The sequence below is a fragment of the Saccopteryx leptura genome, chromosome X (assembly GCF_036850995.1).
Source record: "Saccopteryx leptura isolate mSacLep1 chromosome X, mSacLep1_pri_phased_curated, whole genome shotgun sequence".
Classification (NCBI taxonomy): domain Eukaryota; kingdom Metazoa; phylum Chordata; class Mammalia; order Chiroptera; family Emballonuridae; genus Saccopteryx; species Saccopteryx leptura.
Window position 1 is genome coordinate 19967790 of NC_089516.1, and position 20625 is coordinate 19988414.

A 20625-nucleotide genomic window follows, 5' to 3' on the forward strand; every position below is an offset into this window, starting at 1 on the left:
GAAAAGCAGGTTATAAAAACCCATTTTGTCAATTCAATTTTTTAAAGCACAAAAGATGCAGGCATGTTTAGTTCTTCACTGCTATAGAACAGATTCTCCAAATAATAGAACTATACTCACGTTTATCAACAACATGATAGCTCGATGCCTGAGTTTTAACTAAATATGTTTCTACTTTAAATTAATCCATATCGGATATACTTTAAAATGGGATAAAAACAAGGAATATTTTAGCCAAAAGGAAATGAATACAATAAATAAATAAGTGTACATACTCTGTTTTTGAGAAAATGGAGTAAAATTTTGGATAAACATATTTAATAATAAGTAATTACTAAGGAAAAAAATAATGATATTATGGGATTCAAATCAAATATCATAGATTCCATGTTTTTTCTTTAAAAAAATTTTTAAACTCTTGATTGTGTTCAGTGTCCATCATCCAAAGTCAAATCAGTTACCACCACCATCTATTTGTCCATGTTTTCAATTCCATCTTTAAAAAAGATAATAATAAGAGACACGATCATATGTAGAACATGCTAATTTCAGGATAGAAAGACTCCATCTACAAGGACACACTGCATGGATCAGGTCAATATCTTTAGCTGAATCTTTCAGCAGTCTTGTAAATTTTTTCCCCAGTGACAGTCCAGTTTGTAACATGTAAAAAAAACTCAATCAAGTATCATTTCCAAAAGACATGCTAACTGTGTAAGGAATGCATTCCCCTTCTATTACATATCAAATGCTCTATAAGTATTAAAAGAAAGGATCAAATCAGCAATCTCCACATGGAAACTACACTGAGAGTTAATAGCAGCTAGGATTGAAATTGTTTTTTTTTTCTACCCAAGAACACATTTATTTGCAAAAATTATAAATAATACAATTGACCTAGGAATTATAGGTGCTGGCATTTTTAAAACGGTAATATATTTATGTTTTCACTCTTTATTTTCAGATTTTGTTTTCTAAAGGTGTAGATGAGCTGAATATATAAATGGCTAGAAATTATAAAGGTAAAAATAATACACTGTATTTTAAGTGCCACTAAATACACACACACACACACACACACACACACACACACACACACACTGGGTAGTGCTAACTATGAATGATATAAATTGAAAATTAAAAATTATTATAAATAAATTAAACTTGAGCCCTGGCCGGTTGGCTCAGCGGTAGAGCATCGGCCTGGCGTGCGGAAGTCCCGGGTTCGATTCCCGGCCAGGGCACACAGGAGAGGCGCCCACCTGCTTCTCCACCCCTGCCCCTCTCCTTCCTCTCTGTCTCTCTCTTCCCTTCCCGCAGCCGAGGCTCCATTGGAGCAAAAGATGGCCCGGGCGCTGGGGATGGCTCCTTGTCCTCTGCCCCAGGCGCTAGAGTGGCTCTGGTTGTGACAGAGTGACGCCCCGGATAGGCAGAGCATCGCCCCCTGGTGGGCATGCTGGGTGGATCCCGGTCGGGCACATGTGGGAGTCTGTCTGACTGCCTCCCTGTTTCCAACTTCAGAAAAATACAAAAAAATAAAAATAAAAAATAAATTAAACTTAATATTAAAATATAACTTCTTAAGAATAATACAATTTTTTAAAATTGCTCACAACAGTAAGTTGTTAATCTTTTAAGTGTAAATACACAAGATAAAGTAATATATACAAATATAAATCAGAACCTCATTAAAAAATAAAGTCCTGCAAATATAAATGTCCTTTCCATTTATTTCCCATCATTAATATAGCTATCTTTGAAAAGGACAAGAAAAATAAGTTAGCAACCTACTGTAGTGGTTTTGTATTATGTAAATCATCATAGCTCTACAGTGTCTCCCTAGCGTACTTTATTCACTTTAATCAAAGTTTGTATCACAACATAAACCAAAGACCACATTCTATTATCATGTTTAAACGCTCCTTAAGGCATCCCTCTCCACTCCCCATCTCCATACGAAATTTTTCCAGAGACAACTAAATTAATTATTCTCTCCCTTATCAGTTCTCATAACTTCTCACTCTTCTTTTAATCCAAATGAGACTGGGGGTATCAGTTCTTTAACAACTCTTTCTCCAGATAATATTGAGTACATACCTCCTTTGTGCCAGTCAGAAGACATGTGTTAACACATATATTTCTAAGAACACATTAAGGTAGGTACACTTTTCTTTTTTTTATTTTTTTTTCAGACAGGAAAGGAGAAAGATGAGAAGAATCAACTCACAGTTGTAGCACCTTAGTTATTCCTTGACTGCATTCTCATATGTGCCTTGATGGGGGAGGGGGGTGTCCAGCAGAGCCAGTAACCCCGTGCTCAAGCCAGCCACCTCCAGCTTCAAGCTAGTGACCTTTGGGCTCAAGCTAACGATCATGGGTTCATGTGTATAACCACATGCTCAAGCCTGTGACCTTGGAGTTTCAAACCTGGGTCCTCAGCGTTCTAGTTTGACTCTCTATCCACTGCAACATGACCTAGACAAGCAAAGCAAGTATTCATAAATTTAAATTTTAAGTATTATATATAAATATATAATATATAATGATATAACCATATATAGTAGTGGGATGGAGGCTATATATACCCATGTGCCTTACCTTCTTAAGGTCTACGTTCAATCAGTACATTCTCCATGTCTTTTTTTGTCTAGACTTTTGAAAAAATCCAATCCCAGCGTTTCTATGCTTATATCCTGCTTAATTGTTGTACTTAGCATATCACCTAATATTAATATATCAGGATATGGGTTTTATTTGTCTTCTTCACTCTTTTATTCATTGCATCTATAATACTGCTTGACATTTATCTAGTAAGCATTCAATAAATATTTTTCTGAGTGAATTTGTTTTGGTAAAAAAAATGTGAACAGCATGCTTCCATTTATGTAAAAATGGTAAAATAAGAAAATGTCTGATTTCATAACTATTGTAGGACTAATTTATTGAACTGAAATTAAAACATAAATTTTAAAATGGGTGGAAATTAAAGCTCCCTGGAAATAGAAGTTGTATAACACATATAAGGTTTAGCAAAATAAAAATGAGGAATCTTCAATTCTTTAAGGTGAGAGAATAAAGGAAAATAAGAGTAAGTAGCTTTAGTGGGGTATAATTTATATGCAATACAGTCCATCCATCTTAAATTAAGTGTATGGTATCATGAGTTTTAGCAAATGCTTTCAATTATATAACTGTAAATAAAAACAGACCAGCCTTAAAAATTTCCCAAACAGATACCAGTTTAGTCATATAAACCAAGCTTAATTTAGCTTATTTTGGAAGACTAACTTCATCCTGGGTCATTTTTTGCTTATTCCTCTGCAAATCAGAAGCAAAACTTGAACTGTTTCCCAAGGTAACCACTGAAAATTCTAATATTTTAACCAATCGCTGTGAAGAATAAACAGTTATTGCTTTCTCACTTTATAAGCTGCTTTATAACAATATACACGTGACTCTCATTCTCTGATTTGAGTGTTCCCAGTTTCTAAACTGTCTTTTTGGTGTTTGCACAATGAACTTTTACGAATTACTAATTTAGTGATTCAATGGTTTTACTTCTGAACTTCTGACACAACCTACCATGACAATCATGATGCAGGTTATTTCCATCATCTCCCCAGCTTTCCCACATGCTCCTTTACATTGTATCCTCTCCCATGATACCAGATAGGCAGAACATCGGCCCCAGATGGGGTTGCCGGGTGGTTCCTGGTTGGGAGCATGTGGGAGTCTGTCTATCTTCCCTCCTCTCAAATTGGAAAAGAAGAAAAATAAATAAATAAATAAATAAATAAATAAATAAATAAAATGTTCTCTCTTTCAACTCTTTCAGTTGTTTCCCCAACTGCCCACACCTTTGGAAGCCCTCCTTATTTTGAATCTCTTTGGTTATAACTATCTTTACAGCTCATTCAGTAATGAACACGTGATATTTGAATGACTTCCCCTTGGGATGTAAATGATGAAAGTAAAATGAATGACAATATCACTAATTTTTAACAAACGCTCTAAATCTTTTCAGTTCTAAATGAGCACCATGTTAGATTCAGGGAGTACTGGGGCTGCCAAAGAGTGTAACTATTGAAGGAACAGGGAGTGCTGCAAAGAGTGTAACTATTGAAGGAACAGTAAGTGTTGATATGGCTCCTGTGAGGCTGGGAACAAAGAAGGTCAGAGACCCTTATCAGAAGTTTAGGTTTGAAATTCGCCACTAAGTTAAAAACTGGCCCCTGTTGCTATGCCAGCCCCTGTTGCTATGCTGCGTGTGACCTCCCTAGCCAATAGCTAAACTGCCACATCTGCTTCTGTCTATGCTTGCTCACTTAGGATATATAAGGGCCTGGCTGTAAGCTCCAGGCGCAGCTCCCATTTGCAGCTCCTTGTGAGCACGGTGTCTCTGGACATCTTGGTAGTTCGCCCCTGCGCAGGTTAAACTGGCTAAAGTAACATCTTAACTCCTGAAAGTCTCCGACGTTTGTTCTTGTACCCAGTGGATGCTACACACCATATTTCAAAGTAGTCATTGTGGATAGCTATGCATTTATTCCAGAGGACATGATGCTTCCCATATTACATTTGCAGTCTCAGGTTTTTTGTTTGAAATTGATTTTAGGGTTTTCTTAGGAGCTACATAAGAAAATCAACCATGTTGTACCACAGAGTCAACATGTATTTGACTAAAATTAGCCATAAAAATAATGTATTCTAGCCCTCTCCTTTTCATTTTATAAAAGTGGCTCCAAGCGACCAAATCTTACTATTCATCCCTTTTCCCATTAAGTGGGTTCATTAATTTTAAAAGCATTTTCTAATCACCATTTCCCACCTCTCACTATCTACACCCAGCAACAACATTCTCCAGTAAAACCTGGACTGGAAAACAAGGTTAAAGTCAAAAGTTGAAGTGGAGACCACCTAACAAACCCCAAATCTAAATGCTGGCACTAATTTAGTGGGTGGGTTAATGGAGGGAAGGCAGTTTGGAGAGACAAAACACTTAAATAGAGAGTTGGTGTGATCTGCAGAGAGGTCAAGCTATGTACCCAAACAGTACACAGGAAAGGAAGTCATGTCCATCTCACTAAGAGATTCAGTTGTAAAAGACAGCACCAGCGACAAGAAGGATGGAAAGCACTTCTACCAAAGGCAGACCCCTGGGAACTGTCCAAGTAGACTTACTGCATGTTGACAAGAAGCCCCAAATGCCCATGATATCTGAACATTGAGGCAAAAGTGTGGGCAAGAAAGCAAGGGGATGTGTTTCCCATGATCAGTGACTCTGCTTAATGGTGAAGTGTGGCCTGCCACATTTCCGAGTCTTAAGTATCATAATTGAAGTAAAAAACAGAAGTACTCCAAAAAGGGAGAAAATTAGAAATTTTCTTCTGCATGTAAATGAGAAAAGAAAGAAATAGAGGTACTACTCATAATAATAGATGTTTAGGCTTGACCTGTGGTGGTGCAGTGGATCAAGCATTGACCTGAAGGGGCACAAAGAAAACTAGTTAGAAGGTGACGGAAGACAATTTTATCAATGTCACCCCATTAAAATTAATTAAAAAAAAATTTGTCTCACGGCTAATTCAGGCAGTTAGAAGAATAGTATAAGGATGCTAATTCTGCTTCTCAGGCCACATCCTGCAGAAAGGGCTGCAAGAAAATTGGTGACTTGGCTCCTCTGATTTTGCCAATTGGATTTAAAAAAATAGGTCAGGAACGCCCTGAAATGGAACTAACAATACATGAGCATAAATTTAAAGGACTTTTAGATACTGGAGCTGATGTATCTGTTATTGCTAAGCTACATTGGTCTCCTTCCTGGCCCACTCATGCAGCAGCCACAGAATTACAAGGTATAGGACAGAGTAAATCCCCTCAACAAAGTTCTAGTTTTCTACATTGGGAAGATTAAGAAGGTCATTCTGGATTTTTTAAGCCTTATGTGCTCCCTGGATGGCCAGTTAATTTGTGGGGTAGAGATGTTTTGAAAAATATGGGAGCGTTGCTTGTCAGTCCTAATGGTTTAGTCAGTACTCAGATGCTTGATCGGGGATTTTTGCCCACCAAGGGACTAGGGAAAGAACAGCGAGGAATTCTCACCCCCATAGAAGTGGCACCCAATACCAGAAGGTGTGGATTAAGTTATCAAAATTTAGTTTAGGGGCCTTGGTAGCTCCTGCTACCTCAATAATGCATTGTGCAGACCCAATTACTTGGAAATCAGATAATCCTGTATGGGTAGACCAAGGGCCCCTTTCTCAGGAGAAACTTAGGGCAGCTGCTCAATTGGTACAAGAGCAGCTACAGCTTGGGCACATTGAACCATCTAATATCCCATGGAATACACTTCCATATTTTGATCTTGTTGCCTCCTGGATTATCAAGGGGCATAGGTGACCCTTACAGCTTATAGGTTTTGAGCCTCAAAATTATTGTTGTTCTTCTTTTCAAAGGACCAACAACAATGGCTCTGGGAAACTTCCACTAAATGGCAAATCGCTCTTGCAAATCAATGGACAACTTTATACTGAAACTGTCAACTTAAAATCAGCTCAAAGACTAGAATTATATGCCATTATTATGGCTTTTCAGCATTTGCCATATTCCCCCTTTAATCTATATACAGACAGCAAATATTTACTTGTGGTGTTTCCACTATAAAGACTGCTGTCTTAGGGACAACTGCTGATGAACTATTCCGCAGTTCCTCCTTCTTCAAAGACTTGTATGTCAACATAGAGCTCCATGTTTTATAGGACATACTCGAGCTCACTCCATGCTCCCTGGAGCTTTAGAACAAGGGAATGCCCTTGTTGATCAAGCTACCCAAAAGAAAATTATTTGGAGCAATCATGACAGATCGAGCAATTCAGTCTCATACTGTTCATCACCAGAACGCTGCAGCCCTGTGTAAACAGTTTCAACTTTCTCGGGAAGCAGCATGGCAGATTGGGAAATCCTGTCCAAGTGGTCCTATTCTACAATCTGTCCCTTCATTTGGAGTTAACCTTCAAGGACCCCTACCAGGACAACTTTGGCAAATGGATGTTACTCATATACCTTCATTTGGCAAACAGTCCTATGTCCACGTTATAGTGGATACATATTCTGGATTTATAGTAACCTCTGTCAGAACAGGAGAGGCTGCTAAGCATGTTATAGCTCATTGTCTGTATCATTGTTCTATTATTGGATTTCCTAAACTAGTTAAACTGACAATGCTTGTGCATATGGAGCAAAACCATTTACTGTATTTTGTCAAACCTTTCAAATTATGTGTATTTCTTATAATCTTTAAAGTCAAGTGTACCCAGAAAATATTTTAAGGTCAATTTTAAAAAAAATTAAAAGTAAGGGGGAGTCATATCCTGGAACTCCTACAGGTCTACCATATCATGCTTTTTACTTAAAAATTTTTAAATTTCTTTTGAATGCTGCTGAACAGGAGACGCCAATTTTTTTTCTCCTGCAAACTTCTACCTTCTTTTATTAGATCCAGCTAATAACACTGTTTTGTCTTTTTCCAAATAGCTCCAGATATATGGAAAAGGTTTATATAGGCGGATGGGGATCCTCAAACCCCTCAACGAGATCTTCTGAGCATGGCTTTTAAGATACCAAAAGGCAGAAAAAGCCCAACAGAGATCAGGTGAAATACCAGCTTTTAGGATATGCCTTTAAAGGCTCCAACGCCCCAAAGGGGTCTCATAGGATGCCATCTGGGTCCTGCTTCAATAGTGGAAAGGAAGGTCATTGAGCTAAAGCCTGCCAGACTTACATGCCTCTGCTGTGAGGAAACAGGGACACTGGAAGGTAGGCTTCCCCCTCGCTCCTCTAAGGGAGGGTTCAGTCTCTTCCATCCCTGCTCCAGCCACCTATGACCTAACCTTGCCCAGAATGCTGGGGTTTGCCACTGAAGGCTGAAGGTGCCCAGGGCCGTCGGCCCCATCTACGACACTGTGGATGAGCCTAGGGTATTTCTTCCAAGAAGCAGGTAAACTGATCTCACTTGCACAAGGGCCACTTAACTATGTCTTGCCTGAATAGTCAGGTTTTTTATTCCTCCCTCGAAGATCTCTGTTGTGGGTGTTGATAGTCCTATTTTCTGCTGCTTTGTTTAATATATAGTGTTTCCTTTATTCCTCCTACCTCAATGCCCCACTCATATTTCAGGCTGGGACATACTCCTAATTTAGAGCTCTCTTTCCCCCTTTTGCCAACTTCTATTATGAATCTACCTTTGCCACCCAGCTTAGTGTATCCCAAGGTTCTCTTTACCATGCCACAGTCACAGAGCTCCAGGGAAAAGCAACCTGGTCTCACCTCTCCAGGCAGAGGAGAACAGAAGCTCCATCTCCACACATGCTGCAGATGGCTTTTCCAGTCTACCTGAATCATTACCAGCTAGAAGCAGCAGTCATTGGGACTTGGACGTGAGCTGCAAAGTATAGAATTGTGACGATTCCAGTGTCATGCGGACTTTTCCTGGATGTGGACTTTTCCTGAACTCCTGCTCCTTGTGACAGCTCCTAACAGACTGAACTGGGGTTGGGTTTCATTTTTCAGGGATTTGGCATGGTGATGGTGCCAACTTGGACTTGGTGAACATGTTAAGGACACCACTCTTTTATAGATTCTTGCTGTATTGGCCAAGAGTTTGCTTAAAGGCTTTAATCACCATATATATATATATATATATATATATATATATATATATATATATATATATATATATATGACTGGATAAATAAGATGTAGCACATATACACCATAGTATACTATTCAGCCATAAGAAATGATGACATTGGATCATTTACAACAAAATGGTGGGATCTTGATAACATTATATGGAGTGAAATAAGTAAATCAGAAAAAAAAACAAGAACTGCATGATTCTATACATTGGTGGGACATAAAAGCGAGACTAAGAGACATGGACAAGAGTGTGGTGGTTACGGGGTGCGGCGGGAGGGAAGGAGGGAGAGGGGGAGGGGGAGGGGCACAAAGAAAACTAGATAGAAGGTGACAGAGGACAATCTGCCTTTGGGTGATGGGTATGCAACATAATTGAATGACAAGATAACCTGGACATGTTTTCTTTGAATATATGTACCCTGATTTATTGATGTCACCCCATAAAAATTAATAAAAATTTATTTATAAAAAAAAAAGCATTGACCTGAAATTCTGAGATCGTCAGTTCAAAACCCTGGGCTTGCCTGGTCAAGGCACATATGGGAGTTGATGTTCCTACTCCTCCTCCCCTTCCCTCTCTCTCTCTTTCTCTCTCTGTCCCTCTTCTCTAAAGTGAATAAATAAAATAATTTGAAAAAATAGATGCTTAATAAAATAGACTTTTGTTTACTTTTAAATATAATGTGCTTAATTCTTGGAGAGGGTAGTTGTAGTGGTGGTAAAATTCCATCATATCAGAATCTTTTTGTATTTTAGTTTTATAGTTTTATTTCCCACATTATCATGACTATCCATCTTAGAAATAATGTTCTCTTGTTCACTTAAATAAATCAATATCTCCAGTGAGATTCATGAATATTCAGTTTTCTATGCTATTTGCCTTATTAAATGCACATTAATAATTTATGAAAATCAAAAACAATTTAGTTTTAAAAACAATATTTTTGGCCCTGGCCATTTGGCTCGGTGGTATAGCATCGACCCAGCATGTGGAAGTCCCAAGTTTGATTCCCAGTCAGGGCACACAGAAGAAGTGCCCATCTGCTTCTCTACCCCTCCTCCTCTCTCTCTCTCTCTGTCTGTCTCTTCCTCTCCCACAGCCATGGCTCAAATGGTACAAAGAAATTGGTCCCAGGCGCTGAGATGGCTCCATGGCCTTGCCTCAGATGCTAAAATAGCTTGGTTGCCAAGCAACGGAGCAGCAGCCTCAGATGGGCAGAGCACCACCTTGTAGGGGACTTGCCAGATATGTCCTGGTTGGGTGCATGTGAGAGTATGTCTCTCAGCCTTTCCACCTCTCACTAAAAAACAACAACAATATTTTTATTTTTCTTGAATGGTACAATATCTGTAAGTGACTGAATTATACAACCAACAGAAACGTGTGTTAAATAGAAAGAACTCAAACTTTCACAAACACAATTTTGAAAAATTTAGAGCAGTGAAAATAATTTAGAGTAGGGGGCTGCATTCAGCTTTTAAGATAGGTGGTAGTCATTCATTCTTTGTAGAGATTGATACATTTTTGGCATAAATAAAAAAGACAAATAGACTAATAATGAAATGAGTGCTCTTTTCTATCAGTGCAGATGCTACTCTTTCTAACTTTAAAATTATTCACATCATCCTCCTGGGACAGGGCAACAATTAGGATTGCAGATTGGATTGGAAACAAAATGTAAGGACAGGATGGCACTAAATAGGGAAATGCTGGATAAGATAGCAACTCAGCAAATGGAAAGATACATGGCAATAAAAGACATGAAAACTGAATCCTTAGTATTTACAGTGTTCTTTCCTGTCTGTTGAGGCTACTCTCTCAAAAACATGAAGGCTGATATTATTACATACTGAATTCACATTAACTTGTTCACAACACATTCATTGCATAATGCTTCTTTATTTTAAATTGCATGGTGTCTATTTAATGAAATGTGAATTATGAAAGCCCATTCTACCTGATAAGCATATTTTAAATGTGTCATCAATCTTAGTTGGGACTTGTGAAGTAGGTGGATGGTGACAGATTTGGTCAGTTACTATGAATAAGTCAAATACAGCATCTCCTCCTTTGTAATGCATGTCCATATTGAGAGTAGGTCAACACATCCCTTCACAGAGTTGTAGGGGTAATTCAATTCCCCACATGATGGATAGAACATAGAAGTAGTGAACTTGAAAACAAGCCACTGTGCAATAGCCATATTAATCACACTTCATTGACAATAAATTGGAATCCACTAATAGAAGTGGAAATAGGACAACAAAAATCTAAAATTCTGAGTAAATATTTAAAATACTAAGATATTACAAATAAACACTAAACATCAAAAGTATAAAAACAAACACAAAAATATTTAAGCACTGAAAACAAATATGGAAATATACTGAGATCCTGGCTTAATTAGATAAAACACCATGTAACTTTAAAACCACCTAAGGTGCTAGGAAAGGCTCCAGTCCCACAGCACCTGAAATTTATCTTATTCAAAACGAAATCAGATTCTCTATTTCTTGTTTGTTCTCTTCTCCTTTAGGAACCCCTACGATGTGGATGTTGTTTCTCTTCATATTGTCACAGAACTCTCTTAGAGTTTCCTCAAACTTTTTGAGCCTCTTTTCTTTTTGCTGCTCTGCTTCTGTGCTTTCATTATCTTGTCCTCTAAATCGCTGATTCAATCCTCTGCTTCATCCAGCCTGCTATTAATTCCTTCTATGAAGTCTTCATTTCTGATGTTGTATTTGTCATTTCTGACTGGTTCTATTTTATGATATCAATGTCCTTTTTGATGCTTGCTATCTCTTTATTTAGGTGCTCATTATGTCCATTCATTGTTGCTCTAAGATACTTGAGCATCCTAAAAATCATGGTTTTAAACTCTGCATCTGGTATTTTGGTTACTTCCATTTCATTCAGTTCTTTTTCCAGGGATTTTTCTTGTTGGTTCACTAAGAATACCAAATCACTGATTCAAAAGAAGATATGCACACCCATGTTTATTGGAGCATTGTTTACAATAGCCAAGATCCAGAAACAGTGCAAGTGTCCGTTGGTGGATGAGTGGATTAAAAAGCTGTGGTACATATACACAATGGAATACTATGTGGCTGTAAAAAAGAAGAAAATCTTACCTTTTGTGACAACATGGATGGACCTGGAGAGTATTATGCTAAGTGAAATAGGCCAGGCAGAGAAAGAAAAATATCATATGATCTCACATATATGTGTAATCTAATGAACAAAGTGAACTGAGGAACAGAATAGACATGGCAATAAAGGACATGAGAACTAACAGAGATGTGGTTACAGGAACCAGAGGGACAGGAGTCAGAGAGAAGGGGGATGAGGGGATATAATCAGAGAAGGTAAATGGATTAGTGAAACTATATATACATAACACAGAGATATAGATAACAGCACAGCAAATCCTAGAGGGTGAGGGAGTTAGGGGGAAGGGGGTAAAGGGGGTATAAAAAGGGACACATGGGTGGGAGGGTGAGAGAGTTATATTCAGTGGGACACTCGAATCCATGCAAACACAATAAATTAAAAATAATAGAAAATTTTAAAAAATTGAAAAAAAAGAAAAAAAAAATGAAACCAGAAAATCACCACTCCAAACCTCATCACATCCTATCCCTCCTATTCTTCATGAGTCAGGATCACATGAGCTACATGAATGGAATAATGGTGTCCTTATTTCTTTTTCTCAGTCCTTATCCAGCAAGTAGGTCCACAGCCTTCCCAGCCACACAATAGTGACTTCCATGAATCTCAGGACTCTGTTCCACCTGTATTGCCAGCGCCATTCAGTTCAAGACTAGACCATCATTCATCAGCAATATTCTAATAGCCATTTAGTTGTTATTTTCATGTTTTCAACAAGTCTTTATTTAGTTCATACTCTGTACCTCTACCAAAAGCCTAGCTATTAAGATGTAACAAAAGCAAGACTTGCTTTCAAGTAACTTACACTTGAGCAGAGGACACAGGACACATAACAAATGTTTCAATGGTAATATATATGTATTTGCAAAACAGTCCTTCAAAACAGTATGTGAGAAATTCTTTGAAATTAGTTTCCAAACATCTCATCTTGCATATAACCAACTTATTTCCCGACCTGAGAGTAGTCAGTATAAAAAGTAAATCCAATCTGTACATAAATAACTGAACTATCTATTCATGACCTACTAGATAAAATGCTCCTTCTTTTTTATATATCTTTATAAAAAATCAGAAGTTCTTATAGGGTGCTTGGGGACCCATGGGGAGGCACAAGCTATTCCAGACACCCTTGTCTGAAAGATCACATTTTTGTTCATGATAGTTTTAAATGTTATTTGCTTATTCTCACCCTCATTCGCTCAAAAATGTACGGATGAGTTTTCCAGACACTGCACCACTTGGGATATTGCAGCAGATTGCCTGAAGAAGCAGGTATGAGAATCCAGATGTCTTCTATTAAACCACACAACAAAGAAATACGTAATATTGTGAAACGAAATTTCTTTTATTTGGGGAAAAAAGCTTTTACAAAATGTATTTTTTATGTTCACATGTAAAGAGTATATCATTCTTTTTTTTTTTTTTTTTTTTTTTTTCCTTTTTCATTTTTCTGAAGCTGGAAACGGGGAGAGACAGTCAGACAGACTCCCGCATGCGCCCGACCGGGATCCATCCGGCACGCCCACCAGGGGCGACGCTCTGCCCATCCTGGGCGTCGCCATGTTGCGACCAGAGCCACTCTAGCGCCTGAGGCAGAGGCCACAGAGCCATCCCCAGCGCCCGGGCCGACTTTGCTCCAATGGAGACTCGGCTGCAGGAGGGGAAGAGAGAGACAGAGAGGAAAGCGCAGCGGAGGGGTGGAGAAGCAAATGGGCGCTTCTCCTGTGTGCCCTGGCCGGGACTCGAACCCGGGTCCTCCGCACGCTAGGCCGACGCTCTACCGCTGAGCCAACCGGCCAGGGCCTATCATTCTTTTTAAAAACAAAATAATAAAGATTTAATATTCCTCAGCTTTCTTTCCTAGTGGGTCAAAAGTCAGTGGATGTAAATCACATATATATAAGTGCTTGGGGATTCTCTTCTCAATAATTTCTTTAAGAATGCCGAGGGGTTCCTGAGACCAAAGGTTGGAGAACTGCTGCAATAACACATTACAGGTTACAGTCAGGCCTTGTCTCAGACTGATGTTTACGCTTACTCTGGGCTCCAACCATACCGAGACTTTCCGTTCTCTACAATAGGTCATGCTGTCCCCCTCCTTCACGGTCACGGACCACTGTTAATCTCTGACTGACCCCCGCCGTGCCAGAACCCACACAGAAGAGAGAGTGAGGCTGGCTGAGGCTGAGGCAGAGGTAGTGGGCACGTGCACCTCAGGACCCAGAAGGGCATTCCACTCAGGGGTATGTGTGCTGCTCTCTTGTTCCTCCTTCAAACAGATGCTCAAACACTTTCCCATCTAAGCCCAATGTCCACCCCAAAACAAGCTCCCATCACTGCTTTCACAGGACCCTCTGTTGGTAACTCAAGTAGCTTACAGCTTGCTATTTCAGTTATTTGTTCATAATGAAAATTGTTCGAGAACATAGAGACAGTCAGACAGACTCCCGCATGCGCCTGACCCGGGATCCACCCGGCTCGCCCACCAGGGGCAACGCTCTGCCCACCAGGGGGGCGATGCTCTGCCCCTCCGGGGCATCGCTCTGCCGCGACCAGAGCCACTCTAGCGCCTGGGGCAGAGGCCAAGGAGCCATCCCCAGTGCCCGGGCCATCTTTGCTCTAATGGAGCCTTGGCTGCGGGAGGGGAAGAGAGAGACAGAAAGGAAGGAGGGTGGGTGGAGAAGCAAATGGGCGCTTCTCCTATGTGCCCTGGCCGGGAATCGAACCCGGGTCCCCCGCACGCCAGCTTCAGAAAAAAAAAATCTCTTTTCCTAGATTAGGAAGACCCTCTCAGATTAAGGAAATGGCTTCTGGGAAAATTAACCCTATCAGTCAGCCATGTCTTAGAATGAATTGCTTTTAATCAAATTGTTTTTGCTTTAATGGCTTGGGTACAGATGTAGTGTTCTGGGTCATCCTGTCTTCCTAACCTTCATATATGCATACAGGCCATGAGGCAGCAGAGCAAAATGAACATTACTTCTTCTCTGGTGGAACAGGCTTGCTTATCCCAGCAAAAGTTAACTCCACCGAAACCCCCAATCCATTCACTCTATCAAATTTGCCCTCTTCTTTTCCCCTTTCTGTCATTAATTCCTTTTTTAATAGTTAAATTCATGGTTCCCTAGTTTACAATTTCACTGTGTAGAATTCAAACTCCTTTGGCCCTAATCTCTCCATTCTCTTCAACAAGCAAACGAATTAAGATTTTAGTTGAATCTGGGTATTTCCTTACTCCACTCCTGTCCTCAGATCTGAAATAGACAGCAACCAATGGTCACGCTGTCTCATTTGACTATTACAGTAGGGGATCCTCTCTGCTCCTGGGCAACAATGGTCCATTCCTCCGTTATATTCTCAATACCATATTGGGTTGACTATGCCACACCTCTGCCTGAAAGATCCAGCACAGCTTCACCTTCCTCGTTCATATTTGATATCCGTCCTTCCTCATTCACTGGGAAAATGCATGCAATTAGAGGAGGATACGCACATTATTCCACCAGGAAAGCTGACAACCTACGTGTCTCTGAGCTAAATATTTTGTCTCCCCTCCTGTTACAATTCTTCTACCAGTGCATGGAATCCTGAACATTACCCCTACTCACGGCTTTCTTCCTAAATTTTCTATCTCCCTTTCACTATCAGTTTTCTACCCTTACTTCTAAACCATTGTCCCTAGCAAATTACAGCCAGTGGTAATCCAGTTTTAAAAAGGATTATCTTGACTGCATTCCCCATTCTGAAAAGATATGGATTCAATCTGTAGATCACCTTCAATACTGTGGACATTTCTATTAACTTGTGTCTTCTTTAATTTCTTTCATCAATGTTTGGTAGTTGTCATTGTACACGTCTTTTTGTCCCTTGGTTAAGTTCATACTTCTGTAATTCATGTTTTGGGGAGCTTTAGTAAATGAGAATCTTTTCTTAATTTCCTTTTCTTAATTTCCTTCATTGTTAGTTACCCTGAATCCAAAATAAGAAGATACACAAAAACCTGTAGACCAATATACCTGATGAGTATAAAAATGAAAAACCTCAACAAAAAGTTGGCAAAAAAAGTTCAGTAGCACATTAAAAGAAAAATAAAGCATGAGCATATGGGGTGTACCTCTGGGATGCAAAGATGGTTCAACAGAAGAAGCCAATCAAGGAGATACAACATTTTAACAGAATGAAGGGTTAAAAAAAAATCACACCATCATCACAATAACTGCAAAAAAAAGTGACAAAATCCTTTACCATTTCATGAAAACATTTCTTAATAAACTAGTTATAGAAAGAAGTTGTCTCAACATAAGAGAGGTCATATACGACAAGCTCAGAGCTATAACATCGTACTAAACAATGAAAAACTGAAAGTTTTATCTTCCAGATCACAGAAAAAGCAAAAATGCCTGCTCCTGACACTTCTATGCTACACAGTATTAGAACTAGCCAGGGAAATTAGGCAAGAATAATATAAAGAAACGACATCTGAATTGGAAAGAAAAAAAAATTAGTTGTTTGCAGGTGAGAATCTTATGAATGGAAAATTCTAAAGACTACACACACACACACCTAATAGAACTAGTAAATTCAGTAAAGTGAGAAGACACAAAATTGGACCTTCCTCACATTACTCAGTGGAAGTACCGCAGGAGAGCAGAGGGAGGAGAAGACATTTGGGAATTTGTCTTCCTGGCTTCCTCCTTTTGACCTCAAAGACGGTGGCCAATGATAGCTCCTGTCAGACCTATCTCTCCACATTGCCCTTTCCGTGTCAGGTTTGTGATAACTGCACTCTCTCTTCCCCACCTATATGCAGAGAGGTATAATGTCTTCTTATTTAGAAGAGCCCTGACACCTGACCTTTCCCTATGGATTTTCCTACAGCCTTCTCTTAGCTGTGTAAAAATCTCTTTTAGGAACTGCTTCATATTGCCCACTGGATTTGAGTTTCTTCCCTGTAGTTTCACACTCATATTCAACTTATGTGTAAACATTGTAACTTCCATTTTCATGTCATATTCCAAAGCTAACTGGTTTCTACCACCTGTACTATCCTTGTGCTAGTTTTAAGAACCATGATTTCTCACCTGTATTAGAACAATGGCTCAGTATTTCCACACACTCTCCCCTTCCCATTCAATTCTCCACAGAGCAGCCAGTGTCATCTTCATAAAAGGAAGCCAGATAATGCCACCCCCTGGTTACAAGTCTCTAAAGGTTTTTCACTCTACACAGGATGAAATGAAAATAAAAATTCCTGATGACGGGAAACAAGGTTCTATTCAGTCAGCCTTTGCTTCTTTTTTTTTTTTTTTTTTTCATTTTTCCGAAGCTGGAAATGGGGAGGCAGTCAGACAGACTCCCGCATGCGCCCGACTGGGATCCACCCGGCATGCCCACCAGGGGACGATGCCCTGCCCCTCTGGGGCATCGCTCTGTTGTGTCCAGAGCCATTCTAGCACCTGAGGCAAAGGCCACAGAGCCATCTCCAGGGCCCGGGCCATCTTTGCTCCAATAGAGCCTTGGCTGTGGGAGGGGAAGAGAGAGACAGAGAGGAAGGAGAGGGGGAGGGGTGGAGAAGCAGATGGGCGCTTCTCCTGTGTGCCCTGGCCGGGAATCGGAACCGGAACTCCTGCACACCAGGCCGACGCTCTACCGCTGAGCCAACCGGCCAGGGCAGCCTTTGCTTCTAATCCCATTGCCGGACACTGTGTCATGCATACTTGCGGGATTTCAGTCACAGTGGCCTCCCTGTAGGCCATAGGCAGAGGCAGATTTAAGAAGGACGCACCGGGACGGCACCCTGGTCCCTGACTTCTGAAGGGACCTGCAAAACCCCAACTCTATACTTGTTTCTATTGACACCAAGTTTGGTTTCATATGTGCAATTTTAACATTAATAGTACATAATATATTTATTTATTTAAAAATATGGTTAACATATATTTTTATTTTCCCTGTATTTTTTCTTTTTTTAAGGGGCCTGTAAAGCCAGTAGCCATGGCCACCATCACAGCCGCCTGGCCTCTGCAGGTTTGCATTTGATTAGGACAGATGGAATAAAACAACAAAGCCAAGAACTGGTGAGCATTTAGTTTTAATCCTAACTTGCACCCGGAGGGCTAGAAATGCACACAGTGGGAAGACACTTCTCTTTCCATTCAGGGCTCCCAAAGCCACTGTCTTATCTGGGTTTCCTAGAATCAGAGGTATCTACCTCACCAGACTTATTCACCTCTGTTCCCCATCTGTCTGCCCAACCTTCTCCTTCAGCTGTCCGCCATCTTGGCTGCTTCTACTCTCCTCCACATGGCCTTTCTCTGCTCTCTTCTTGCATGTGCTTCTCTGCCCCATTTTATAGCGTAGAAATCAAAAGCTTTAACCCAATATAGAAACATGGAAGTCTCTCATACAAAGTCACTTATCTAAGGCATAAACGGAATTCCTCATAAGAGTGTACCACCCCCTATCATGCAACATTCAAGGGTGTGGGGAAAACTTACTCTTAAAACTAAGCCTTAGGCTACAATGACCTTGTCTGCTTACAGCCTGTCCCCCACACCCAATGCAAACTATAAGCAAGCAAACATAAATATCATATTTACAAACTTATTTGACCAAGAGGGCCTAATATTTTTTCTACGCCCGGGGCCTCAACTGACCTTAATTCGCCTTTACCCAATGGCACTCATATTGTGCTACTATTTTAGAGCTTTTGCATTCAGTGTTGCTGTATAAGGGACCTTCTTGTCCTAGGTAGTTGCATGCCCCACTTCTCTTTTCTTTCAACCCTCTGCTTCAGTGCCAGCCTGTGATTGAGACCTTCTTTGAATGCATTATCTAAAATAACAACCTCCTCTCTGTATCTATTTACACACCTTTATTTCTCTCCGTACTGGTCATCACTGCCCCATGTGATCTATGTATTGACTTGTCTACTGTTTTCCCACTGGAATGAAAGGATTGCCACTTTAGTCACCACTGTACTATAAGGACCTTCAAGAGCACAGTGTTTACTTTGAAGCTCTAAATAAATATGTGAATAAATGAATGGGTGAATGAAATGCAATGGTAATATACCAAATGGATTAACTAACTTTAATACAAACTTAAATGAAAAACCAATTCATACTCAGTTTGCTTAATTAGCGTGTAAAAAAAAAACCCCGCAAACTAATACAGTAGAATTAGATTTAAATAACCTGATTCAACCTCTTTCAGTGCAACTGTTCCTTGCAATGGGATTATACATATTTCCAAATCCAATTAATAAAGATGCCTCTTCTGGACCATGTCAGGATGGGCATAATATGGTTTAATCCTTTAGGTTTCTGACTTTTTTCTTTTTGTTTTTGTGGTATGTGACTGAGCCAGACCTATTGTCAATGAACACGGTCTGTTAAAAAATCTACTGTGCAGTACATCATACATAAAAACGGGTCTATAAGTGCATAAGTCGAGCATTAATAGTAAAAACAATAAGAAATTACGTATATGTAGGGTAAACTGTATTTATATACCTGTATAACAAAGAGTTTATAAGTGTTCTCCCTGCCAATATTAACATCCTCCTATCCTTCTAATAAGTATCCTGAAATTTGAGTTATTTTCTTGCATTTTAAAGTAGTTATCGCATACAAAAACTATAAAGATCTAAATAAAAACGAAATTATCGACTGTTCTTTCACTTGTGTTTTATTCATCGTTGTGTTAAAATTCACTCATGTTGCTGTATTTGATTTTAAATACTTTATCCTCATTTTTGCCCATCATTCCATTACAGAATGTATGCTAATTTATTTTCCCGTGTTACCTTTGTTAGGCTTTCAGATGTTGTTTTTTCAGGTTGCTGAGTTATTCTTTACACCTCACTATGAATATACTTTTACGTGTCTTTCCATTACTCCTAGCCTTGGAACCGTTCTCTCTCTTTAGACTTCTTACTTGTAAGTTTAATCAACTTTGCATTGATCTTGCAATTACTCTGGGGGAAATCTTGTTTCCACATTCGTCGTCAGCAGTTTACTGTAGCCCTTCGAAAACTTACTGACATCGCCCAGGATATTTCATTTGGAAAAGCTCTGAAGTTCCCACAATTAACTGTCTCTGATGATATTTCTTGTCCTCCTATAAGCCTCCACACCCAAACCTCTTACATATTTTGTGATTTTTATTTATTTATTTATTTTTGTATTTTTCTGAAGCTGGAAACGGGGAGAGACAGTCAGGCAGACTCCTGCATGCGCCCCACCGGGATCCACCCAGCACACCCACCAGGGGCTATGCTCTGCCCCTCCTGGGCATCGCTCTGTTGTGACCAGAGCCACTCTAGCGCCTGGGGCAGAGGCCAAGGAGCCATCCCCAGCGCCGGGATGATCTTTGCTCCAATGGAGCCTTGGCTGCGGGAGGGGAAGAGAGAGACAGAGAGGAAGGAGGGGGGATGGAGAAGCAAATGGGCGCTTCTCCTGTGTGCCCTGGCCGGGAATCGAACCCGGGACTTCTGCACGCCAGGCCGACGCTCTACCACTGAGCCAACCGGCCAGGGCTGTGATTTATTTTAAATATTTTGATAGTTCCATCATATCACAGAAGAGGTTTTCCTTTTCATAAAACTAGGTTGGTGTTCCCTAAGTATCTTAAACTGAACACATCTCAAATCAATACCTAGTATATCTGGGGGGAGGGGAGAAAAGTTGTGTTTCTGTTTCAAATTGGTAAAGCAGTTACTCATTTCAATGTCCACATCAAATCGACCAGTTGATTTC

The 20625-nt window shown here is 39.9% G+C and overlaps 1 pseudogene; it reads right to left on the reverse strand.

Moving 5' to 3' along the window:
- The window catches only part of LOC136386229 (importin subunit alpha-1-like), a 60746-nt pseudogene extending 40878 nt beyond the window's left edge, over positions 1-19868 (reverse strand).
- Positions 19869-20625: the final 757 nt, after the last annotated feature.